The sequence below is a fragment of the Hemiscyllium ocellatum genome, chromosome 31 (assembly GCF_020745735.1).
Source record: "Hemiscyllium ocellatum isolate sHemOce1 chromosome 31, sHemOce1.pat.X.cur, whole genome shotgun sequence".
NCBI lineage: Eukaryota > Metazoa > Chordata > Chondrichthyes > Orectolobiformes > Hemiscylliidae > Hemiscyllium > Hemiscyllium ocellatum.
In genome coordinates this window covers 32609896-32637646 of record NC_083431.1, presented here as the reverse complement: position 1 = coordinate 32637646, position 27751 = coordinate 32609896, and the positions used below count along the sequence as shown (strand labels likewise).

The 27751-nt window shown below is 41.1% G+C and overlaps 1 protein-coding gene across 9 annotated transcripts in view; it reads right to left on the bottom strand.

The window, feature by feature from the left end:
• The window catches only part of auts2a (activator of transcription and developmental regulator AUTS2 a), a 1193837-nt gene that overhangs the window by 334961 nt on the left and 831125 nt on the right, over positions 1-27751 (bottom strand). The window lies entirely within an intron of this gene.

The window sequence follows — 27751 nt, the reverse complement described above, 5'->3', positions numbered from 1 at the left end:
TAAGGAGACCTTTTCAGGATTGACGAGGGCTATTCTCACCAATTAACAACCACTTTAGTGCTCGTCATCAGTCAAGGTTGTGAGAATTAAGTTGCTTCTTGTGGCTCAGTGAAGAACCTTGATTAAACTGTGACAGTTCAGCCGACAAGGTCATATGCTTTTGTTTCACAAAATACAGCCTGAGGCTTTAATGAATATCTTCCTTTTCTCCGTAACACAACATGATGCATGAAAAATAAGTAAAAATCCTCAATGTTTATAAGAAAAAAGCATTATACCATTTAAGATTAATGTAGTTCAAATGAGATCTTCCAGCAAATACAGCAAGACTATCAAAACGTGAAAAGGCCTTCAGATCTCAATCTATGAGCAAATGAAGAAACACTGATTAGTCAGCAAAAAATGGCTAGAATTCTCTTGCACTGAATTTGCACCCTCATCAATCCCAGTTTGATAGTAACACCTTGAATTAGTTCTTTGAAGAAACATTCTTTATTGAGATTTCTCAGATATTCCCTGGCTATACTCTAGTTACTGTTTTAGTTCTGAACTGAAGGAGATTTGTGCCTCAGGTACTGTCATTTCGCCACAAAGTATGGCTTTCTTGACCCAGTGCCAATCAGATCACCAGGAGACAGCCTGGATTTGGTAATCATTGAACCAACAGACTTGGCTGGTCAAGAAACTGGATTGAAACAGCACACAGAAGGAACATAAAACTTCTTCACCACTCTTGTTGTCATCGGTAAAACACAAACGTGGGCACAGCCATTAACAAGTGACCAATTAAATGGTCAGAAGGCAACAGGCAAACAGGCTGGCAATTATTGCAAATGAAGAATTTTAATGAATAATGCAGCTCATTGAGGAAATATGAATGTTACCGGGACTGTAGTGTTTCAGTTATAATGAGAGACTGCATAGGCTGTGAGTGTAGGAGGTTGAGGGGGTGACCTGAGACAGCTTTATAAAATCATGAGACACACAGAAAAGTTGAATTAGAAATGTCTTTTTCCTAGGGTAGTGGAGTTCAAAATTACAGGGCATACTTTTAAGACGAGAGGAGAAAAATTTAAAATGGACCTGGAGGGACAATGTTTTCACAAATAAGTTGGTTTTATATGTGTAATGAACTGCCAGAGGAAGTGGTAATTGCAGGTACAGTTACAACATTTGAAAGACATTTCGACGTTTACATGAATAGGAAAGGTTTTGAGGGACTTGGGCCAAATGCAGGCAAATGGGATTCATTTACTTTGGGAAACTTGGTCAGCATATTGCACTGAAGGCTTTGTTTCCATGCTGAATGACTCTGTATCACCCAGTTGAATTGAAACATAACAGAAAGCCTCATATTTGATCACTGGCAGGGAGAGACACTGAGCTGCTGGGAAATGGAATCAGTCACCAACGCTGAGAAAGGCAACTAGCCCTGCTTCTTCATTTTGATGATTGATTTTTGGCCAATGGCATTGATTGGGAAGTGAGCTAATGGACGGACAACCGGGGAGATTGGAATGCAGTTGACTCTGAATACCAGGGATGCAATCTTCAAGCCAATCACCTAATTACCTGAGAACTGGCATTTGCTTGGGTACTGAAGCAAAACTGGCCCTCGCGCAATCTTACTTAAATTTGAGCTGTCAGCTTCTGGAGGCAGGAGGGAAAAAGGAGAGGACTGGGAAAATATTGACTACCTTCATTACGAGAGGACATTTAGGATGGGAAGAGACTCTGCAGTCCAATCTGAAAAACTAGAAGCTCTCATGCCTGTCAAATATTGGTTTATATTTTACCATTGTTCTTTTCAATAGTACGGACCATGCATTTCACACATTTATCATCTTCTGTGCAAAACAGTTTAGACTAAAAACTGCTGTGGTTTCACTAGTAGGCATTGTTTCATTTGTTTATTTACCTTTGTTATTATGTTTATCCAAGTTTCAATCCTTCTCAGAGGCTAGCCTCCTGTTCAAAATTGCAGTCGTGTCAATTAATCCATTCTGTGAGGCAGTGTCCACAGCCTTGTTGCCATCTAACACAATCCACATCTACAATATTGCTCCTGTCATAGATTTATTGCATTTCCCTCAAATAATTCCAGTAAAAATGGTTGGAAAACCTCTTCTAATAATTCCACTAATTTTTTCACCTATTTCATGATACCACTGATTTCCTCTTGCTCAATTGACTATTTGCAACTGAAAATGAAACTTGCCTTTGGCATTTTGTGAAACATTCTACACTAAACCCTAAGTGCAACAGTCTATGCTAAAGCTTAAATGTGAAGTTCTAGGTTAAACCTTCTGCTAAAACAATCAAAGCTAAAGATTCCATGTGACATTCTGCATTGAGGTTTATCAGCAATGTTCTACATTAAACATTCTGTCTGTCTCGGTGCAACATTAGCCCTTGCATGCACCATTCCATATTAATCCTTACATGTGACTTCTATGCTCAATCTTGGGAAGCACTTGGTGTAACATCTTTTGAACATTTGCTCGGTCATTTACTTTCATCTATCTCTAGATTGATTGTACAGTAGTTCAGACACTGAAAATAAGCTGAGAGATCAGAATTAATCATTATGATTGGAGATAGTTGCACGGTAGTATAGTGCAGGACTTGAATATTGCTGTGCCTTGCACTCAACAGGGCAAAGACAAGAGCACCAAACCTCAAAGGAAGCAAGAATTGAAAATGAGGGGAAAAGTACTAAGTGATTGGCAAGTAGATAATGTTTAGGACAGTGCCTAGGACAATGCATCAGGAAACAATTAACTCCCAAATGTTTGGTTCAATTTAAAGAAACCTCATCAACTCTGATTGGTTAAAGCATTGTCATGGGAATACATCAGGAAGCTGCGTATCGCACACTTTGTTTAACTGAAAAAGTCGCAAAGAATGGACATGTCTTTTTCACTTTGCAAATGATATGACTCAGCTTAGAATCTGTTGCTTCTAGCAACTGTTATTGAGCTACAGTGCACATCCAATGATTAACCCCAAGTTAACTGCTAAAGTAATTGTTAGCACATTTGGGATCGTTTAGTGAGTGATGTCAAATGGCATTTAATGTTGGACACTTTTTTTGAGTTTTGCAAGCATAGGCTTGTTAAGAGGAAGGAATTAATAGGATGCATTACTTTATCTCGTTAGCACATTCTCTGGATTTGTTAAAGTTGTCTGTATCCAATTATTTATTCTTGATGCACCATCACTTATGGAAGGAGAAAGTGAGGTCTGCAGATGCTGGAGATCAGAGCTGAAAATGTGTTGCTGGAAAAGCGCAGCAGGTCAGGCAGCATCCAAGGAACAGGAGATTCGACGTTTCGGGCATAAGCCCTTCTTCTTCGGGCTTATGCCTGAAACGTCGAATCTCCTGTTCCTTGGATGCTGCCTGACCTGCTGTGCTTTTCCAGCAATACATTTTCAGCACCATCACTTATGTCAATTTTTTTTCAAAAATGTGTGCATAGCAAGAATTCATAATAGAAATAACTTATTAATCTGTATTCGCTAGTGCTGGTCAAAGAAGCAACATCAATTAAGACTTTTGGAAAAGCATTCTGCTCTTCAACTTGTTTTTGGATCTTTTATATTCACCTGAACAGGAAGATGAGATCTCAGTCTGGTTAACACAGAGTAGCAATGGGCATGTATGATATAACTGAGACATTGACACTATCATCTCTGGACAAAGAATAACATGGAGCAACACATGGGAATTTCTGCCTGAGGGAGTCCACGTCCTTGGCTGCAACTCACTTACATCAGTAGACTTAAAAGGGCTCATCAGAGTTCATACAAAAATCTCAAATTCCAGTGAAACACTGAGGCCCTAGTGTATCTAGGATTTTGGCTGAAGTTGCCTCCATTATGGTGGGATCCTGCCAACCTTACACCAGAGCAGCTGTGAATTTTCCATGCCATTAACTCTCTGCTGCATTGTATTGTTCAAAAGTTTAAGACCTGGAAATTACAGCTTCTCAAAGTATATACTTGTTTATATTTATGGATTGCTGCACATTAAAACATTCTAATGTTGTGATCATTATTATAATGGAAGGATATGGCTAATATTGCTTTGACAATAGGGGACCACAAAGTAACAGGGCGTCTCTTAAACAACCAGTATGAAGTCCCTGCAAGTCTTCGCTGCAATCTGCTGATGGGAGATGTAAAGATACAACGCTGAAACTACATGATTCCATGAAGGCTGGATGTCACAACTCATAATGAGCTCTGTAATTTAGCATTATGACGCTGGTGATGTGCCAGCCGTCCCTCTTTATATTTCATGTCGTAGCAGCACCACAAACAACACACATGGAAAGTCATACATTTGATTGCTTATTTTATTTGACACATCCCTTTTGAACTGGGGACCTTCTGTTTCCATCCACAGCACCCTCAATCTCTAATCTGTTAACCGACTATGTCCATCACTGCAATTTACTATCTGCCTTGGACATTTGAAATGTTCTTTGAACAGAAGATTCTTGACTGTCAATCAAGCAGCCTTTCCTCCCAATTCCAATCACTTTCACAGTTAATATACAAAAGCACTCAAAGAAAATGGAGACACCCTTTGGTGTTTTAATACCATTTTAATTAATTATTTATTCCTCAAGACTCCAGGAGATTTCTGGGACATCAATCATCCCATTGCATGTATGGAAGTCTTTGGATCACTATTTGACCACCAGCTGACAGGAACATTGGTAAAAATCATACAACACCAGGTGAAAGTCCAACAGGTTTATTTGGAAGTACAAGATTTCAGAGCACTGCTTCTTCATCACCTGTTGGATTATAACTTGGTTTGTGTGATTTTTAAGTTTGTCCACCCCCATCCAACAGCAGCACCTCCACATCATGCCATGAATATCGACACAGGTCACACACCATAAACCAGTAAATCACAGTGGCTTTTTCTCTGGAAGCAAAATTCACCTTCTGGGATGAGGAGCTTCTTATCAAGTGGTTGCTACTGCCTCGAGTGGCAGAAGCGATACTTAGGCCCCAGAGAGTGTAAGAATGGACAGCTATCGGCAGTGATGCTGGAGGAGGAGTGATGTAGAAGAGAGAACATTACTGGATGTAATGTCACTGAACTAGTAATCTGGAATCCCAAAGTAATGTTCTGGGACATATGTTCAAATCTCGCTATAGCAGAGAAATTCGAAGACTATGAAAACACTCTACATTTTAACCACTGCCATTTGTCAGAAAGAAATACCCATCTGATTCACTAATATCACTGGGAAAGGAAGCCTGAAAACATATTTGAAAAATGCCAGGGGATTAGATTAGATTACTTACAGTGTGGAAACAGGCCCGTCGGCCCAACAAGTCCACACCGACCCTCTAAAGAGCAACCCACCCAGACCCATTCCTCTACATTTACCCCTTCACCTAACACTATGGGCAATTTAGCATGGCCAACTCACCTAACCTGAACATTTTTGGACTGTGGGAGGAAACTGTAGCACCCAGAGAAAACCCACACAGACACAGGGAGAATGTGCAAACTCCACAGACACTGGATCAGTGGTGCTGGAAGAGCACAGCAGTTCAAGCAGCATCCAACGAGCAGCATCCAACGAGCAGCACCACTGATCCAGAATCTGGTTTCCAGCATCTGCAGTCATTGTTTTTACCTCTTTTAAACTCCACAGACAGTTGCCTGAGGTGGGAATTGAACCCACTGTGCCACCGTGCTGCCCAGAATGTTTTAACTACACTGAAAGCATTATAGAAAAGTTATTCTATTTGGGCAATATACCTCTGTTAAGCACATCTTCAAATCTCCACTGTTTAAGCCTCAGAACAAGAGGCACCTTTCCACTTCACTGAGAACTCAATTTTCAACAATTTCACTTTCGATAACCCTGTAGGCACCCCTCTATTATTACCGTAACACTATTACCGGATTGAAATCAATTGTCATGCTCAGGTTAGATTTGGTTGCACACTCGACGATATCCACCAGTGACCAGACTGAAGCAGAATGTTGGTGACGCCACTTCTGGAGTCATGTGTCCAGTTCTGATTGTTCTGTTATAGAAAGGATATTATAAAGTTGGAGAGGATTCAGTAAAGATTTACCAGGATGCTGCTGGGAATGGAAGGTTTGAGTTATAGGGAGAGGCTGGATAGGCTGGGACTTTCTTTCATGGAGTGTAGGAGGTGGGACATTTTTCAAATCATGATTGTATAGATAGGGAGAATGGCAGGTGTCTTTTTCCCTATGCTGGGAGATTTCAAGACAAGGGGGCTTAAGTTTAAGGTGAGGGGAACAAGATGTAAAAAGGACATGAGGGGCAACGTTTTTTTCACACAGATGGCATTTTATGTGTGGAATGAATCTCCAGAGGAAGTGAAGGATACAGGCACAGTTAGAACCTTTAGATAAGAACACGAATAAGAAATATTTGGGGGGGATATGGACTAAGCGTAGTTCAGTTTAGGCTTATGGTTGACATCGTCTGGTTGGACCACAGAATCTGTTTCCGTGCTGTATGACTCAATGACTCTACCGTTATTGTGATTTTGAAACACTATCAATAAGTCAAGAGCTGTTAGCATATTTCTGCTATACTTCCAGAGGAGAAAGGCAATAACTGATGAAGTACCCATCTGCCATGCTGACTGGTCCTCAAAATTAAAACCATTTTCTTCTGGTGGCAGGGAGGTTTATGAAAAAAGGAAACAAACAGCAAAGTTGTAAAGAAGTGAATTTTTTTTTACTATCTGAGCTCCCGTGAGTCACTTTGACATAACAACTCCCAGTGGAAGACTGATGTTATTCCTACTTTAGTAAGGAGGGAGTCGAGCCAAGAGCTGCAGCAGATGTAGCACCAAGGTCCTACCAAGTGAGCGAGCAAGGTTCAAAAAGCAGCAATTGCAAGATAGCAATCTTGGATTTTAAAGGGATGAGAACTGGAAGAAGAAATGGGGGACAAAGAATTACAATTTGGAAAACAGGTGAAAAAAATGAGTCATGCGTGGATTTCATAGAACATCACCGTAGAATCATGATAAAATACAACGGTAACTTCATTGCAATTCAAGGACTCTGCATGAAATTCCACCCTGTGCAGACACCATCCATAATAAATGACCCCAGGAATTTGGCATGTCCTGGAAAGTACTAAGGATTCAGGACTCAGGCAAACAGTCTAACAATGGTGTTTTTCTTCCTTTTTTTTTGATGTGCCTGAAAAAGACCAATTGAAGTGCATCCAGCAACCAGAGAACCAAAGAAATTTAACATCAGGAGTAAGAAAGGCAAGAAATAGGCCGAGAGTATCAACTGTGTGTTATTTTGACATAAAGCAAGGCAAAAGAGAGAGAGCGAGAGAGAGGTGAAGAAACTTACAAAACTGATCTTCCCTGCATATTGGCACCAATCCAATTTGCTGTCTTAATTGTCAAGTCAGAAAAGAAGCTTTAAGCTGTCATCAGTAGCCATGATCAGATTTCATTTTGAACCAACTGCTCCAGCTAATGAGGGCTAAACATTTTCTTTGCCACTGCTGACAGAGTGTGGAGGAAAGGTTTGCAGCGTGGTCAGGTTAAATTGTGCTAGGCAGAAGCAGCAATTTCAGCAGAAACTCAAGCATGTCTTTGGGCCTTGCTAATGCCAGCATGTCACTCGAAAGCTGCCCTTTGCTGCACACTGTAGCTTCAGGAGACTGCAGGAAGCGAGCAGTCCGCAGTGGAGGGAAGTTTGACAAACGACACCGTCCAATCACCTTGCTGAAGGATGGCAGGAGCACTGAGGCTTTCATCATTAAAGCTTGCCTGGGGTGGAGGCTTGTGTAATGCGGCTCACTGGAGGAGCTGGTAAAAATTTAATGCACTCTGTGGACTGGTCATGTCATACTTTGTTATGGCAAATAATCCCAGATGTCTGCAAGCACTAAAATGGAGCTGTAATGTTCTTCCCTACTAACCCAGGCTGACAAGAATGATGTACGACTACCATTACCAGGAAAATATCACTTCAACTAACCCATGATCCGGCTCCGCTAAGGGTCATATTATCCAGGAGGAACAAATTACACTCCCAAAGTAAATACAAATTTTCTACATGAAATGGGTATAAAGCAGGGAAAGGGGCGATATGTTACCTTTGACAACACGCTGAAAAGTGACATTGGTGATAAACTACTTGACAAATCATTGCCTGACAGAGCATTCTGGCACAATCAACCACTGCTTCGGCCTAGCAAGCATGCATTCAAGCCTGTAAACACAATCTTCTACCTGAGGCAGCAAAAAAAGCCACATAATCCTTTAACATCCATGTGTATTGCTCTTATTTCAATGCCTTTACTGTTCTCTTGGGGGGTGGGGAAGCTGTGTATTAAGCATAAGGCATAAAATGAATCAGATCATATACATTTGCTCTAAATTACCTTTATATCTTAAGAGACTTGCTTTATGATTGCCTTAGGCTGAACAAAGAAACAAAGTAGGCTGTTGATGGCATGTGCTTGTACAGTTCTGGCATTTCTTGTACCCTAGATCAGTTTAATATGTAACCACATTTATAAATCTCTCTGAAATGACATAACAATGTTAGAACAAGCATTTTCAAGCAATGGCCTCTACTCGAGGATGGATGGGAAACCACCCCCCCACCACTTCAACAGATATCGTATTTATGGCTTAGGAGTATTCTTATCAAGACAGGGGCAGGAATAACTTTACATGGGGCCACACCATTTTTCTGCTAAGTTTGATGAGAGAGCCTGGGAGGACCCTGGAAAGACAAGAACAATGTCCAGCAGTTATTGTGGCCCTCCCTGGGATACAACAATGGCAAGTGGGGAAGAATAGGGAATCCCAAGAGCCTTTGGGAAAAAAACAGCAGCTGTCCCTGCCCTTGAAAGCTCCAAACGTATAGGAACATTAGAAAAAAAGAGCAGAATTTACACTCCAAGTTGGTATCCAAACTCCATGCATATTGTGTCTTCAGAAGATGTGATCAGGGCTGAAACGTACAGCAGGTCAGGCAGCCTCTTTGGAAAGAAAAACAATTCCAAAAAAAAAATGGGAAGAAGGTGTCTCTGGCAAGGTCAGCATTTATTGCCCATCCTTAATTGTTGAAGGGGCATTTAAGAATCACATGTAGGCAATTTCCTTCCCTAACGGACATTAGTGAACCAGATGGGATTTTCTGACAATCGAAAATGGATTAATGATCATCATTAGCTGATTGATTCCAGATATTTATTGAATTCAAATTTCACCATCTGCCATGGCAGGATTTGAATCTGGTGCCCAGAACATTGCTTGGGTCACTGGATTAATAGTCACGATTAGTGTGGTTCTGGAAAAGCACAGCAGGTCAGGCAGCATCTGAGGAGCAGGCAAATCAATGTTTCGGGCAAAAACCCTTCATCAGGAAGGGTCTCTCTGGATTAACAGTTCAGCGATAATACCACTAGGCCATTGCCTCCCCACAGTTATCAAACACAGAGAATGCTAGAGACATGCAACACTTCTGGCAGCATCTGTGAAGAGAGAAACAATCGTTTCGAGTCCAAAATTACTCTTCTTCTAAACATGTTTATGCATCAGATGTGTTCTGATGAAAGGGCATTGAGCTGAAATGAATGTTTTTTCCCATCACAGATGCTGCCTGACCGTGTTTCCAGCATTTTCCGGTTTGCAATATGTTGGTCTTGATCAAGGGTAGTGACCTTTATGTGACACAACTTAACAAGAACACAGAATAAAATATTTTGTGTTGGGAAAGTGATGGGTTCACACTGCTCTGAAGCCATCCAATCGTCAACGACTTTGTTTGAGTCACTGCATCAATAACGATGGCTGTTTAAAACTGTGATATGTTTGGGCTGTGTTGGCTTCCATTACAGATGCCTTGGTGAGGCAGGACTGCTCTATTTAAAACGCCAGGTCGATACGAATGGTAAAAATGCAAGAGGGTAGAGTGGGAAATTTGGGAGGAGATTCACACTGCCAGGGGCCCAAGGAAATTGTCTTCAGTTAAGGTTAGTTCAAGGATGACGGGATTCCTAAACAGGAGTCTGTGGTGACGGAGGGGAGAGGAAAGTTAGTGCTTGGGGATGTTGGAAGATTCCAGACAAAGCTTGGAGAAATGTTACCAATGCTTTGGGCCCACAATGCATCATCACAGGAGTGAATAATACTTCTTACCCTAGTACCTCAGACCCACACTGCTGCCTCCCAACATATGTCAATGATGGAACTGAATTGTGGGCCACCTAAAACTCGAGATTAAAATTCCATTGTGCCTGCAATGATATTGTTAGGTGCATTGCATGACAGGCAGCCTGCAGACTGCTGAATTTTACCACTTAACAAGTCAAAAGCAGGACTTCTGTGACAATGCAGAGGCTTTCAATTGCTGCCATTTTAATCACCCAACCCCACTGTTCTCAGCAGACAGCCTGAGTTAAATCAGGGAACAGTTATTGGAGACAAAGACTGGGATGTTAAGGCCATTCATGTAGCTCTACAATCACAATCAAGAATTGCTCTACCTCCTGGTGTCAGAAATGCCATTAAGTTAAATCCTGCTAAATCTGAATGCGAACTTAAGAGCCTACTCTCAAAATAATTAAATTATGAACACTCTTGACCAGAAATTGCTTTATAATTTGACTTAAGAGCTGAAATCCCCAGGTTCATGCTGTAAATCTCCTCAGTAACGTACACAGAGAAGAAACGGCAATATTGTAAGTTGTACAATGTCGTCCAGTGAAGCAACAGCAGTCCAGTGTTATGCATCAGACCAACTCCCTTCAAAACATGTCAAGGAGATAGCCGAGACTCTAACTTTTCTTATTTTAAAGGCAAATGTCAGGCATTGTGTCCAGACGCAATTTGATTGGGCAAACAAACAAGCTTGAAGCAAAACACACTTCATTCACACACTCTACTTAAAATTCAGACAAAATAAAAATAAAAGAATTGGCTTAACTATAACTTTCAAAGTATATAACAAAATAATAAACTTCTCATTAACTTTCAAATATAGTAACACCACAAAAACACACCCTTGGCAAAAGCAAATTCAGTAAAATAGATGGCCTCACATGTAATTCTAGCAGTAGGAAGAGAACCGCAGCTTTTAGCTGTGTAGAGAGAGGAATAAGATCTTCCACATCCAACTTGAAGACCCCAGAAACTGCTCTGAAAGCTAAAAGTAAAATTTCAGTTCAGTGGGAGCTTGACCCCAACCATTCAGGCTGTGTCTGTTGCTCTAATTTTAAAATTGGAGACAGCTTAGCGAAACAACTGCCAGGGGAAGAAATGTGAAATGCTAGCATTAAGTATATTACAACAGGGCACTTGGATACATTTGAGGTAATCAAGCAGAGTTAACATGGTTTTGCGAAAGGGAAATTCTGCTTGGTTAATCTAATGGAGTTCCTTCAGGAGGTAGTACATGCAGTGGATAAAGGGAAGCCACTTAGATTTCCAGAAGGCATTCAATAAGGTGCCATGTCAAAAGTTATTTGAGAAAAATATGAACTCATATGTAAGGAAGGACATGTTGGCATGGAAAGATGATTGGCTGGCTAACAGGCAGCAGTGAGTAGGCAGAAATGGATTATTTTCAGATGGGCAAGTTGTAATGACTGTGTGCCATGAGGATCGATGCTGCAACCTTATCAGTTTAGATTAGATTACTTTTTTTTTAGATTAGATTTTTTTTTAGATTAGATTACTTACAGTGTGGAAACAGGCCCTTCGGCCCAACAAGTCCACACTGACCCGCCAAAGCGCAACCCACCCATACCCCCACATTTACCCCTTACCTAACACTACGGGCAATTTAGCATGGCCAATTCACCTGACCCGCACATCTTTGGACTGTGGGAGGAAACCGGAGCACCCGGAGGAAACCCACGCAGACACGGGGAGAACGTGCAAACTCCACACAGTCAGTCGCCTGAGTCGGGAAATGAACCCGGGTCTCAGGCGCTGTGAGGCAGCAGTGCTAACCACTGTGCCACCGTGCCGCCCACTTTACAATTTACTAAAATGACTTAAAAGGAGGAAAGGAAGGTATCCCTGCCAAATTTGCCAATAATTAAAAGACAGAAAGGAAAATAGGCTGTGAAAAGGACAAAAGAGCTCCAAAGGTTATTGAATGGTTAATTCAGTGGACATGATGTGGCCAATGGATATGAGGGATAATGTCAACTTGTTCATTTTGGAGGGAAGGATAAAAAAAATTATGATAAGAGACAACAGAACTCTGAAATGCAGAGGGATCTAGATGTCCTCAGGCATGAATTGTAAAAACTTAGCATACAGGTACAGCAAGTAATTAGGATAGCTAATAGCGTGTAAGGGGAAATTAACACATATTTAGGGAGTTTATGCCTTGGTTATACAGGGACTACTCCTGGAGCACAGTCCATAGCATTGGAATGGGGTGGTGCTTGTCTTTTGAGGAAAGGCTAGGCTTGTATCCACTGGGTATATTCAACAGAAACAGGGAATTGACTGAAACATATAAAGATACAGGTCTTGACAGGTCGACATGGAGACGAGATTTACTCTTATAGCAGACTCTAGAGCCAGGGGAATAACCCACTTCAAACCAAATAGAGGTTTTTTTGTCAGAGTCATGAATCTTGAGAATTCTCTTCCTGAAAAGGTAGACACAGAGTCCTTGAATAATTTTAAAGCAGAGGTAGACAGATTATGGTAAAACAAAAAGGAGAAATGTTATCAGGGTCGGAAATAATGCAGAATATTTTGTAATCATTCAGGGGTTGTAGTTTTCACTGGCAGGGATAGCATTCATTACCCATCCCTAGTTGCCTTTGGGAAGGTACTGTGAGCTACTTTCTTGAATTCCCGCAGTCCATTTGATGCTAAGTATGCCCACACTGCTGTTAGGGAGGTAATTCCAGGATTTTGACCCAGCAACACTGAAGGAACAGTGATATATTTCCAAGTTAGGATGGTGAGTGACTTGGAGGGGAACTTGCAAGTGGTGGAGTTCCCATGTATCTGTTGTCCTTGTCCTTCTAGATAGAAGAGGATACAGGTTTGGATCAGTGTTGTCTATACAGCCTTGGTGAATTACTCCAGTGCATCTTACAGATGGTACGCACTGTTGCTATTGTGTATCAGTAGTGGAAAGAGTAAATGATTGGAGATGTGGAGCCAATCAAGTGACCTGCATTGCGTTTAATGTCTTGAGCGTTGTTAGAGCTGCACTCATTTAGACAAGTGGGAGTATTCCATCACACTCCTGACTGGTGCCTTGTATAAGATAGACAGGCTTTGAGGAGTAGAGTTGAGTTACTCGCTACAGTATTCTTAGTCTATGACCCGCCCTTGTTGCCACAGTATTTATATAACTAATCCAGGTCAGTTTCTGGTTCATGGGAACAAAGGTGTTGATAAAGGGAGATTCCATGGTCATAATGTCACTTGCAAGTGGTGGAGTTCCCATGCATCTACTGTCCTTGTCCTTCTAGATAGAAGTGGATAGATAGATAGAATGTCAAGGGATGATGGTTAGATTCTCTCTTGTTGGAGTAGTCTTTGCCTGGTATTTTATAACACAAACATTCCATGCCTTTTTTCATCACAAGCCTGAATATTGTCAAAAGTCTTTCCACAATGAACCATGGAATTCAGGCCTCACTGTCTGAGAAGTCACAAATAGTGTTGAACATTGTGCAATCATCTTGAATTCCCTGATGTCATTATGCAAAAAAGATCATCGATGAAGCAGTTAAAGATGGTAGGCCAAGGACACTACCCTGAGGAAATCCTGCAGTGATGTCTTGGAGCTAAGATGACTGACCTCCAATAATTACTACCATCTTTTTTTTGCAAGGTAATGACTCCAACCAACGCAATGTTTTCCCCTGCTTCCTATTGACTCCAGTTTTATGAGGGCTCCATGATGCCACACTCAGTCAAATGCAGCCTTGATGTCAAGGGGATTCACTCCCACTCCTCTCGAAAATTCAGCTCTTTTGTCTATGTTTGTACTAATGCTGTAATGAGGTCAGGAGATGAGTGGCCCTGACAGTACCCAAACTGCCAATAAGGAGGCAATTGCAAACCATATTGATGACACTTCTATCAGCTTATGATGATTAAGGGTAGACTAATGGGACAATAATTGGCTGGGGTGGATTTTTCCTGCTTTTTGTAAATAGAACAAACCTAGGCAATTTTCTACAGTGTCAGATAGATGCCAATATTGTAGCTGTACTGGAACAGCTTGGGTAGGAATGTGGCAAGCGCTGGAGTACAAGTCTTCCATACTATTACAGAATGTTGTCAGGGCCCATAATCTTTGCAGCGTCCAGTGTCTTCAGCCATTTCTTGATATCACATGGAGTGAATCAAATTGGCTGAACATTGGCATCTGTGATGCTGGGAACCTCTGGAGGAGGTCAAGGTGGATAATCTACTCAGCACTTCAGGATGAAGATTGTTGCAAATGTTTCAACCTTATCTTTTTCACGGATGTGCTGGGTTTCCCTGTGAGTGAGGGCGGGGAGATTTGTGGAGCCTCATCGTTCCCAAAGGTCATTCATAAACCAGATATATTTTAAGGACAATCGTCATTTATTTCATGGTCACCATAACACTTTTAATGCCAGATTTACTTTTCTGAGTCCAAATTTCACCATCTGTTGTAGTAAGGTTCAAACTTGGAGCATTACCCGAGTCTCTGGAGAACCAGTTCAGTGACACTACTCCTACTCCATCACGTCCATTTGAATCTGATCAGTCATGATCTTATTGAATGGTAAAGCATGCACTCGAGGCTGAATGACCTATTCATGCTCCTCATGTGTATGTATGTATATTTGTGCCTAATGTTATTTAGGTATTGTTCTGCTTTTGGTACTATCTCAGCTGAATATTACCTTTCCCCATAAATAACAGAAAAAAACAAAATAAACATTTCGACAATGGGTTCTTCTTTTCAAGAAAGCAAGAATAAGCACAGGTCTCAGAATGTGGAAGTGTTCAACTAAACTACACAGATCCACTGCAAGGATGGCAGTGTAATGACGTTTTTCAGGCCTCAGTAGTGAATTTAATGGGAAACAGTGCGCACGCATCAATCACCACAGTAATTGATCAATTACATGCATCTCCATTGACAGCAAAATTCCATGGTAACCATCTGTGCCTTATAGAGCTTCAAATAGCTTATTGTATATAAAGGCACTACTCTGTAAATGTTCAATACCACTTTAGCCAAATATTGAGTTCCTTACATATTTACCTTGATTTCATGAAAAATATTGCATGCTCATAAATCCTAATATTCATCACACACATCAATAAAACCGTGCTGTGTGTCTGAGAAGGAATAACACTGAGGCATAAAGTTTAAAGTGATGTGAAGAAGAGGAGAATTATGGCATCATCTTCTGACAGACAGCAGCTCAAGACCAATAACCTGTTTAGGATATACCTGAGCAACATGGTCATCTCAATATTATATGATGGCAACAGAAAACAACCACATGTCAGTGAAGTGAAGGTTGATTTGTGTTTATCCATTTGAGAGAGAATGGATGTGAAGCATACCAATTTAACAAAGGGACACTCTGCATCAAAACTGACCAGTTCCCACCGCAATGTTTATGTGGCTCTTTACTTGGGCATCAACATAAATATGTAAATTATGGCCCTAACTCCTGTTGAAGGATCCCATCAAGAACTTCACTGGTGGCCAGGTAGGTTATTGCTTGACCTTTTCTATTCAGGATCCTTTACTTGGCCCAATTCCAGGGAAGGGATAGGGTGCTTTCATTCTTAAAACGATTGCATCCTGGTGAGTTAGGAAGAGCAGGAGAGCTCGCCATACTCCTGAAGAGTGGCAATCATTCCTCTCTGGAGCACATTCTGATTACCCTCCCCTTAATATACCTGCAGGCTGCTTCCAGCAAGGAACACAACTCAACACTAATGCTTTTCTTCAGGTGAGTCTGTTGACAAGACTTGAGCACTGATTTCTATCTACCCTCAAGCCTCTCAGTTTTCAGGCACACTAGCTATTCGATACTGGTCCTGATAATGAATTTCTTAGCTTCTTAGACATCTGAATGCCAACTACATTTTGCAGTTAGTCACAGCCCAATGCCTTTAAGGCAAGTGGAAAGTGTTTTGTCACTATATTCCCCGATATGGATTTCCATGAGGCTGCATTTCTACTGCTGCAGTTGGGAAGTCAAGGTAGTGTGACAATGGCTTCCTGAAGTGGCCACTTCCCTGAATTACATTATTTCCAATGATATTTTATCCATTTATGGGAGGTGTGCACAGTCGACTAGGCCACCTTTTATTGTCCATCTCTAATTACTCTGGTGAAGGTGGTGGTCATCTGCCTTCTCCAGTCTACAGGCTGTGGGTAAACCCATAATGCCTGTAGGAAGGCAGTTCAAGAATTTTGAGCCAATGACAGTGAAGAAATGGCAATAAATGTCCAAGTCAGGATGGTGTGTGGTTTAAGGGAACTTTACTGGGAAAGCTAGCGTTTCCCAGCATCTGTTACTCTTGTCTTTCTACGTGATACAGCTTGTGGGTTTGGAAAGTGCAATTGAAGGTTCCTTAATAAGTTGCTGCAGTGCATTTTGTAGATGGTTCATACTGTGCATTGGTGGTTAAGGCAGTGTCAATCAAACAAGGTTGTGCGTCCTGGATGATGTCAGGCTTCTTGAATGTCATTGGAGCTGCACCCATCCAGTCAAATAGGGAATATTCCATCACACTGACTGTGCCTTGTAGGTGATGGACAGGCTTTGAGAATCAGGAAGTGAGTTACTCGCTACAGAATTCTGAGCATTTGACCTACGCTTGTAGCAACAGCATTTCTGACTAGCCCAGTTCAGTTTGTGATAAATTCAAGTCCCCAAGATGTTAAGCACAGGGGATTCAGCATTGGAAATTCCTCTGAATGTCAGGGGGCAATGGTTAGCTTCTCTTCTGTTGGACATGGTCAGATCCTGGCACATGTGGTGTGAATGTTATTTGCCAATTATCAGCCCAGGCCTCAGGTCTTGTTGCGTAGGGGCACAGACTGCTTCAATATTTGAGGAGTCACAAATAGTGCTGAACATTGTGCAAACTTCTGCAAATATTGCATTTCTGACCCCATATGGAGGAGGGAATCATAAATGAAGCTGCTGTAGTTTGTTGTACCAAAGACCCTACACAGAGGAACTCCTGCAGAGATATCCTGGGACTGAAATGGCTGATCTCCAACAACTATAACCATCTTGTGTATAAAATATGAATAGAACTACAGAGAGGAACTGGATATACACTTGTTGAGTTCTTGCCCTCACATTATTCATCAGGATCTGAAAATCAGGAAAATCAATGCTACGAGGCATGTTTCATTTAAGTCCTCAATGAGCTAGGCATGACTCCATCTAGAGTCTTTTCCTCTGATTCACAGTGATTCCAGTTTTGCGGAGGATTCTTGAGGCCATACTGGGTGACTTATAGCCTTAATGTCAAGGGCAATTACTCTCACTTCACTTCATATTGTTAGGTCCATATTATTAAAGAGCACACTTGTCATGTTAATGGGGCTGGGTTTGCCACAGTCAATGCCAGGTAGTCTGTCTGATTTCGTTCTTTTTAGCAGTTTTAGTATAACCAGATGGCATTTCAGATGGCAGTTAGGAGTTGACCACACTGTTGTAGATGAGCAGTCACTCATAGGCTGGATTAGGTCAGGACAACAGATTTCCTTCAGTAAAAGACAGTGAAGCAGTTTTTTTTAACAATAATTGACAATAGGTACATGGTGACCAATAGACTTGTTTTTAATTTCACATTTTGCTGCATTCACATCTCATCATCTGCCACGTTGGGATTTAAACCCTTGTGCCTAAAATGTGCAGGGGGCTCTGGATTATTTGGTCCAGTAACATTATCACTGCACCACTGCAGACCTCCACCCCCAATAATTTAAACTGTATTATTTAACACTCGCTTGGTAGTATAGAACTTGAGTATTAGTTAATAAAAGCAATTCTGTTTAAACTTTTTATCTTGCATTCATCAGGACAATTTGCAACAAATAATAAAGGGAAAACAACATTTCTATTATATGAAAGGAGACTCCTGACTGATTGCCAAGTGGATTCTGATTGAGGGGGGCATTAGTATACAGAATGCACCAATCAGTGCTCCCCTACAACAGTGTTGTGTCCCCCTTACTTTGGTATTTCTTACAAATTGTCCTGAATTGTGTAAAACAAAAAGCTTTGACAGAAAGTGCCGCTTTTCAACAATACTTAAGTATTGTGTAATTATTTAATAAATAAGCTTGGTTCCTATTGTCCCAGTTTCTGGTATTTCCATTCAACACCACTTTGTCACTCAAACTGTCCTCACAAAATGAGAACTCAGGGCAACGTGAATAAGAATACACATGAATAGAACTATAGAGAGGAACTGGGCAGACACTTATGAGGGCAAGAACTCAACATTATTCATCAGGATGTGAAAAACAGGAAGATCAGTGCCACTAGGCACATTTCATTTAAATTCTCAATCACGCTGTTGGATTAAAGTTGGAATAAAGTTAATCTACGACTGTTAGTCTATCTCTGTTGTCTGATGAGTCTCAACAAGCTCTTCAAGTACATATTCAAGTAATATTCTTTGACTTCAATACAAATACATTTCATGGAACAGTTTCCAACATTTTCTGCCTTTTGAAGCATGATAGAAAAAAAGAAAGTGCAAATTTCAGCTGACTAAAGCTTTGTATACAGACTGTCAACTTTCACTTATTCTCAGTAACAGTTGCTATTTATGTGAACGATTGCTACTACAGTGCCCTGATAATTTTTTTTTGAAAATCCCCAATGTGTTTACTATGATGTTGCAGTAGAACATTTTCTGATTTAATGGTTTGCTATTTCTGCCCCACTTCCCTAAAACAGCATCTGAATGAGCCCAGATTTAGGCTACTGCCTGCCACTTGCATTTCACTGCAATTTATACAAATTTATAGACACAGCATATCTAATGTCCTATCAAGACTATGTTGGTATCTTTCCCCATGAGCATGAAGCCTAGCTCCACAAGCTGTTTCAGTTCTATTAGCCTGGATATTCCTCTTTATTTAACAAATATTCATTTTGTTTAAAAGAATGCTACAGGCTCTTTTTTTTTAAATGGTGCTTGGCAGAGAATTACATTTTGTAATTGCTGTCCAAATGAAGAAAGACCTTTTACTAACCTATTTTTATTTGTCTTTGTGATTGCCTTAAACAAGATTAAAGATAAGGCACGAGATAGACAATGGCAATCAGATCCAGAGGAGGCACGTTCTTTGCAATGATTATACATTTTCTTAAAAAATAAATCTCCCAGCCATAAAAGGGACCAACTGTGGCTACCAAGAGAGATTGAAGCCAGATTTGAGGAATAGCCTTATCAAGTTAACAAAAAGAATAGTCAGCTTGAGGTTTTGGAAGACGCCAGAATATACAAAAGGTTGTCAAAAGAAACTGATTAAGAAAGGAGAAATTTGAACTGAGACTGCACCTGGCAGGAACAGAAAAACAGACTGTTAGAGCTTCTATAGGCATAAAAAGAGGATGCAATTTGAGACAGTAAACATGAAACTCCAAGCGATAGAGTTAGGATAAACCATGCAAATAAAGAAACTGAGGCAATATAATATAGACTAATGGATACCCCTGGGTTCAAGTCCCACCTCCTCTCGAGGTGTGTGATTAAGAAAGATAGGGCCTAAGTGAGGAATCTAGAGATTTCTGGATACAAAAGAATTCAAGGGATGTCAGGATAGTGAAGTAAATCAGACAAAATCTTATTGACTGGCAGGGACAAATCTGAGTAGCCAAATGTTTTACTGATGTCAGGTCTTATGTTGCATGATTGCTAAAATTGTTGCTCTTTACAATAACTATTTTTTGAGTACTACAAATAAAGCCTTGCCTTTATATAGTAATTTCCAGATATTTGATACATTTAAGGTCCTTGCCACATTGTCTACACACTATGTTATCATTTGGCCTTAATTCTGGGAAATGCCTGGTTCAGCAGGATCATTTGGAGATCACCCTGCAGGATTGGGTAGTGTCTTGTGGAGCAGTGGGATGTGATTGTGGCCTTACTCAGGTTTTCTCAGGGAATAGCAGCATAGCCCGAGATGTGTGACCTTTTAGAAATGTGTTTTCAAGCTGCCTGGTATTTTTCAACTTCTGCAGGGTGCAATAAAACAGTCTCTCTGACTGGCACCCTTTCCACAAAAATTGGCTCAGTTATGGTGAAGGATGTAAATCAGTTTGCAGTCAGCAGAACTACCTTAAAATCTGAAAGACAGGACAGGACTGGAATGTATAGAGCAATATGTTCATGTTACTCTCCAGCAATTTCCCAGTTGGAGGGATGGCAATTATAGACCAGTGTTGGGTGTCAAAATATCTGGCCCTCCTATAATTTGCTTTAAGTGTCAGGTTTGTCAGGGTTCTTGCTTCATTACCTTTAATCGTTATTAACTAGTAACACATATCTCATTCTCAAACCACTTTTAGGTTTTCTGTCATGCTTCTTGATCTGGAAACAAACAAAAAGCAGAAAGTGGGCTTGTATCTTTAATGATTTGAATGGAGTAAAAGGTGGAGATGGAGAGGAGAGTTGGGGGGGTGATTGGTTCCTGAGAATTTCTTTCACATTCTTGTTGCATTTAGTTAATTTAAATGAGACAAAGTAGAACATCAGCCATTAGAGACGCAGATATTAGCTTTGCTTGAGAAGTTGGATGAATGTGGTGAACCTTTTTTATGCCAAGTTTAGAAGCTAATTATAGCAAATGTATCTGAAAGTGATCACATTTGTTTGGATTCAGGATGTGGTAGATACCTACTGAAGGCTTTCCAAGGTAATAGCTTACTTCAGCATTATTATCATGTGTTTTTTCAACAGCCTGTGTTGAGTAAAGGTCTGGAGGCCTTAGTGTCCATGGTCAAACTAGGCTAGGAGGTGGGACACATTGTCTTTGGTCACTATCCCACAAAGTGGGGTTGTCTGACATAGTGAAGGATGAATCTTCTTTCATCATTATGGAAAAGCCCAAGCATCTGAGACACACATTACTTTTTACCTGCCTGAAGAAACCTGGAGATTGGGCTCAGTACTGTTGTAACAGCGTTTAGAATTATAGAGTCATAGAGATGTACAGCATGGAAACAGACCCTTCGATCTAACTTGTCCAGGCCAACCAGATATCCTAACCTAATCTAATCTCATTTGCTAATACTTGGGTCATTCCTATTCATATACCCATTAAGATCCCTTTTACATGCACCACATTTTGCGTGAAGTAGTTGCCACTTTTTATATCTTTCCCCTCTCACCCTAAACCTATGCCCTCTAGTTCTGGACTCCTCCACCCCAGGGAAAAGACCTTGTCTATTTACCTTGTTCAAGCCCCTCATGATTTTATAAACCTCTATAAGGTCACCCCTCAGCCTCTGATGCTCCAGGGAAAACATCCCCAGCCTATTCAGCCTCTCCCTCTAGCTCACATCCTCCAACCCTGGCAACATCATTTAAATTGTTTTTGAACCCTTTCAAATTTCATAACATCATTCCTATGGGAGGGAAACCAGAATCATATTCCAAAAGTGACCTAATCACTGTCCTATATAACCCCAACTTGACCTCCCAACTCCTATAGTCAATGCTCTGACCAATAAAAGAAAGCATACTAAACGCCTTCTTCACTATCCTATCGTCCTGAGACTTCACTTTCAAGGTCTCTTTGTTCAGCAACACTCTCCAGGGCTTTACCATTAAGTGTATAAGTCCTGCCCTGATTTCCCTTTCTAAAATGCTGCACCTCACATTTATCTAAATTAAACTCTATTTACCACTCCTTGGCCCATCTGATCAAAATCACGTTGTACTCTGAGGTAACCTTCTTCGCTGTCCACTACACCTCCATTTTTGGTGTCATCTGCAAACTTTCTAACTATACCTCCTGTAGTCATATTCAAATCATTTATATGCATGTTGAAACGTAGTGGGCCCAGCACCGATGCTTGTGGCACACCACTGGTCATAGGCTTCCAGTCTGAAAGGCGACCCTCCACCACCACCCTCTGTCTTCTACCTTCGAGCCAATTCTGTATCCACATGGCTAGTTTCTAGCCATGGCCTATATTCCATGTAATCTAACCTTGATAATCAGTTTACTATGAGGAACCTTGTCAAACACCTTACTGAAGTCCATACAAATCATTATCACTGCTCTGCCCTCATCAATCCTCTTTGTTGCTTCTTCAAAAACTCAATGAAGTTAGTTGTACAACATTCCCCATGCACAAGCCATGTTGACTATCGCTAATTAATCCTTACCTATCCAAATAAATGTAAATCCTGTCCCTCAGGATTCCTCCAACAACAATGTGCCAACTAATGTCAGGGTCACCAATGTCAGTCCATGGTTCCCTGACTCTTCCTTACCACCTTTCTTAAATAGTGGCATGTTAGCCAACTTCCAGTCTTGAGGTACCACACCTGTGACTATTGATGATCCAAATATCTCAGCATGGGTCCAACAATCACTTCCCTAGCTTCCCACAGAGTTCTAGGGTACACTTGATGAGGTCCTAGGGATTTATCCACTTGTATGTATTTCACGACATCCAGCACCACCTCCTCTGTAATACGGACATTTCTCAAGATATCATCATCTTTTTCCCCACATTCTATGTCTTCTATGTCCTTCTCCACAGTAAACACTGATGCAAAATACTCGTTTAGTATCTCGGTTCCACACAAAGGCTGCCTGGCTGATCTTTGAAATTGCCAAAGTTATTCATGTCCCCTTTTTGCCCTCTTCATTTCTCTCTTAACTATACTCCTCCTGCTTTTATATTCTTCTATGGATTCACTCAAACTTTGCTGTCTATACCGGACATATGTTTCCTTCTTTTCCTTAACCAAACTCCCAATTTCTCCAGTCATCCACTATTCCTTACACCGATCAGCCTCATCTTTCACCCTAACAAAAAGATACTGTCTCTGGACTCTCATTATCTCATTTCTGAAGGCTTCCCATTTTTAAGCCATTCCTTTACCTACAAACATCCGCCCTAATCAACTTTTGAATGTTCTTGCCTAATACCATCAAAATTGGCCTTTCACCAATTTAGAACTTTAACTTTTAGATCCTGTCTATCCTTTTCCATCAAACTTTTACACTAATAGAATTGTGGTTGCTGGCCCCAAAGTGCTCCCCCACTGACATCAGTCACCTGCCCTGCCTTATTTGCTATGAGGAGGTCAACTTTTGCACCTTCTCTAGTAGTAACATTCATATATTGAATCAGAAAATGTTCTTGTGCACGCTTAACAAATTCCTCTCCATCTAAACTATGGCAGTTCCAATTTATGTTTGGGAAGTTAAAATCTCCTGCCATAACCACCCTATTATTCTTACAGTTAACTGAGATCCCCTTACAAATTTATTTCTCAATTTCCCGCTGACTATTAGGGGGTCTATACTACAATAAGTTGATCATCCCTTTCTTATTTCTCAGTTCCACCCAAATAACTTCCCTGGAATTATTCCTAGGAATATCCTCCCTGAGTACAGCCATACTACTATCCCTTATCAAAAACGCTATTCCCCTTCCTCTCTTGCCCCCCCTTTCTATCCTTCCTCTAGCATTTGTATCCTGGAACATTAAGCTGCCAGCCATGTCCATCCCTGAACCACATCTCTGTAATTACTGTGATACCCCAGTCCCATGTTCCTAACCATGCCCTGAGTTCATCTGCATGCCCTGTTAAGCCACTTGCATTGAAATAAATGCCATTTAATTTACCTTGTTCTCTGCTTTGTTCCTGCCTGGTCTGACTGCTTGACTTGCTCCTTTTCCCAATTGTACCAGTCTCAGACTGATCTCTTTCCTCACTATTTCCCTGGGTTCCCTCCCACACCACCTTACTTGTTTAAATCCTCCCAAGCAGCTGTAGGAGGGAGTATTTTGGTCTCCTTCCAATTCAGATGCAATCTGTCCTTCTTATACAGGTCACTTCTACCCCAGTAGAGATTCCAATGATGCAAAAATATGACCCCTTCTCCCCTGCACCAGCTCTTCAGCCACACATTCATCTGGTCTATCCTACTATTCCTACCCTCACTAGCTTGTTGCATCAGGAGGAATCCAGATATTACTCCCCTCAAGGAACTCCTGTCTAAATTCCTGCCTAACTTCCTATATCTGCCTTTCAGAATCTTATCCTTTTTTCCTTCCTATGTCGTTAGTTCCAATGTGTACAACAACCTCTTGCTGTTCCCATTCCCCTTTGAGAATATTCTGCACCCTCTCCGAGATATCCTTGATCCTGGCACTAGAGAGGCAGCACACCATTCTGCTGTCAGCTGCAGAAACGTCTGTCTGTGCTTCTGACTAGAGAGTCCCCGATCACAATCGATCGCTTGGAACCTGACCTACCTCTTGTTACATTAGAGCCAGTCTCAGTATCAGAAACTTGACTGTGCTACATCCCTGACAGTCCATCACCCCCTACATTTTTGAAGAATTACTTTTCTGCTTATACAGGATGGAACAAACTTCACAAGACATTCTGGAAAAAGCTTCATGATTAAACAAATTTCTGACATTTTGGTGGAGGGGATCTTGTCCATTCTTCAATATTAGCGATGGACAGAGTAGCAGAACATCCTGGAAACTATTCATATTCTGCTATTAAGTGCTACAGTGCACTTCTGGCTCAAAGTAATACCCAACCAAACATCCCACTCAGCACTCCGAAACACAAACTGACAATAGTCCATGCCATATGAAGTAAGTGGTTAGCACTGCTGCCTCACAGCGCCTGTAGACCCGGGTTCAATTCCCGACTCAGGTGACTGACTGTGTGGAGTTTGCACGTTCTCCCCGTGTCTGCGTGGGTTTCCTCCGGGTGCTCCGGTTTCCTCCCACAGTCCAAAGATGTGCGGGTCAGGTGAATTGGCCAAGCTAAATTGCCCGTAGTGTTAGGTAAGGGATAAATGTAGGGGTATGGGTGGGTTGCGCTTCGGCGGGTCGGTGTGGACTTGTTGGGCCGAAGGGCCTGTTTCCACACTGTAAGTCTAATCTAATCTAATCTAATCTAATCTAATACCCAACCAAACATTCCACTCAGCACTCTGAAACGCAAACTGACAATAGTCTATGCCATATGAAGATGCGGAGGCAATGCCAATCACATGCTACAGACCGTCGTCTGCTGCAGCTATTTCATTCTCAATTAAATTTAGTTTTGTGTACAGGACTAGAGGTAACAACACAATTTGGAAGCATGGAGGAAACTCAATATAATTCATTTAAGCCATGGAAACTGAGAATCAAATCAATGGTGAGCCTTGCAGATAAAATGCTAACTAGTTTTGGCTCTCGAACCACAAGTGATGATGGGCCTAGCGTTCAGTCGCCAAAACATTCGACCTCTAAGCATTCGAGAATCAAAAATGGAAAGCTCTGAGCAGCAATAGTATAGAGATAATTAACTGCACACACACTTAAAAATATTCACATAGGATTTTGTAGCTACAGTAGCTCTTTCATGTAAGCCAGAGGAAAACTAATAAACATTCTGGTTTAATAGCATGTACTTTACCTGTCATCCAACAGCCCATTAACATGTCACACCCGAGTACTCATTCCCACAGGTCACTTTGTTTAGAATGACAAGAATAATGCACATGTCGATGAGCTGACAGACATGACTGTCCTTCAAAGATGAAAATGAGAGCCAAGCACCTGTTCTTATCTGAGAAACATGCTTATGTCTATCACCTAAATGGAACAAAATACCAATCCTCAGGAGAGCTCTTTCTTCATTTCCTGGCTTCAAAATATCAAACAAGCACCATTTGTCTCCATTTCAAGGCACATATGCTTGAATAATTAAGAGAAACTTTTGAAATGCTGATAAAGTCCTAAGGAAGCACTTCAGACCCATGTAATCACTTGTAATTTTATACTCTGGCACATGGTCAGAAAACTGGATATTCTTCAATTCAAGATGTCTCAAAATATATAACAAAGTAGCAAAAAATTAAAATGTTATGTCAAACCCTTTCAAAACTGAGTAATTGCCATGCACTATCCTAAAACTGGAGTGGTTCCACTTGTTAAAGCACCTCATTTATCATGTATCAAGATAAAACGTTGTCAGTACACAAGAGGAGGAAGACAGAACCGTTAGATATTAAACAGCACTTTCAATGTTGTATCGTCTGGATGATTAGGTGTCTGCTGTATGTCAGCTATAACTCAGTAGCACTCTCACTTCTGAATCAGAAGTTTCTGAATTCAAGGCCCACTCCAGGGCTGAAGGACAAGTTTAAGGCTGACATTTCCATGCAGTGCTGAGGGTGTTCAAAGTTATTGTAGGCTCGTCTTTCAGACGAGTCTTTAAACTGAGGCCCATCTGCCTTTCAGGTGGGTGTAAAAGACCCATGGGCACTATTTCAAAGAAGTGTAAGTGAGTTTTCTCCAATGCTCTGGTCAACATTCATCCCTCAATGTTGCAAAAACAGATTATCTGGTCATTGTCATATTGCTGTAATAACTAAACTTCAAAAGGACCTTATTGGCCAAAATGAGCTGAGAGGCATTCAGTGTTTGCAAGAAGAATTCTATAAATGCAAGATTGTTGTATGGAGTTGGAGCCACGGTGATGTCAAGATTGATGTGTTCTGTTAAATTACTGGTGATGTGTTTGATTCCAGGCAGTCTCACACTTTAGGAATAGAATTCCCCAATGATCTTGTGGAGGCTGCCAAGTTCCTCAACAGCTTAGTGGTGAATATACTTTGGTAGTCTCATACTGAATGTGGTCTAAATGCTTTTCCAGATGTATTTGTATCCTAGGACTGACTGTGTGGCGAGAAACAATTGACAGTTGACACAGCGAGAGAAAGCAGCTGCATCCATTATCCTATAGGGCAATGGAGATAGGGAAACATCCTCATTATTTGAAAGTCTCATGAGAGGAGGAAGTCTGACAGTCCACTACATGAGCAGAAGTGGACTTGTGGCTTCCTGAAAAGTGTTACGCTAAGGGTTTTATCACCAGATGGTGTTACGTAAAAGAAAATAAAATAAATAAGGACTCTCAGGAATAAGCATAATTTCTCCCCCTTGACTTAAATTATATTCGCTTAGCCCAGCAGTGACCTTGTTCAAGTGATAGTAGCAACTCTATGGTGTTTTGTTCAAGTGACGATTCTTTAGGAACAAGTCTGAACAGTGGTTGCTGAATTAAATGTGAAACCTGTGTTTACCCATCATGAATGTACACATCCACACAATAGGGAATTACTAGTCAGCAGTCCAGAGCAACAACCCTGATAGTGTCCCTCTCCACATTGCTGAACCCTTGAGGTCAATTGCAGGCATCCACCCAATAGATGATCTATCCAAACAAGCCAAAGAACCTAGGGCTCTGCAGTCTATCATGTCATGTCTGCTCTTCCTCGAGACAGTTCCCTCAGCTCATTATTCGTTGACGCTTCATTCTGAGCTGGTTTCTTGGCAGTTACTGTCAGTGATAGGTTGTCTTCTACACAGGACAGGGCATCAGCTTCCAAGTCTACCTCAGCCAGATCGGGCATCAGACCCCATACTATTTTGAACCAGACGCTAACCAACTTGCCAACTGAGCTAATCAGCTCCCTCTG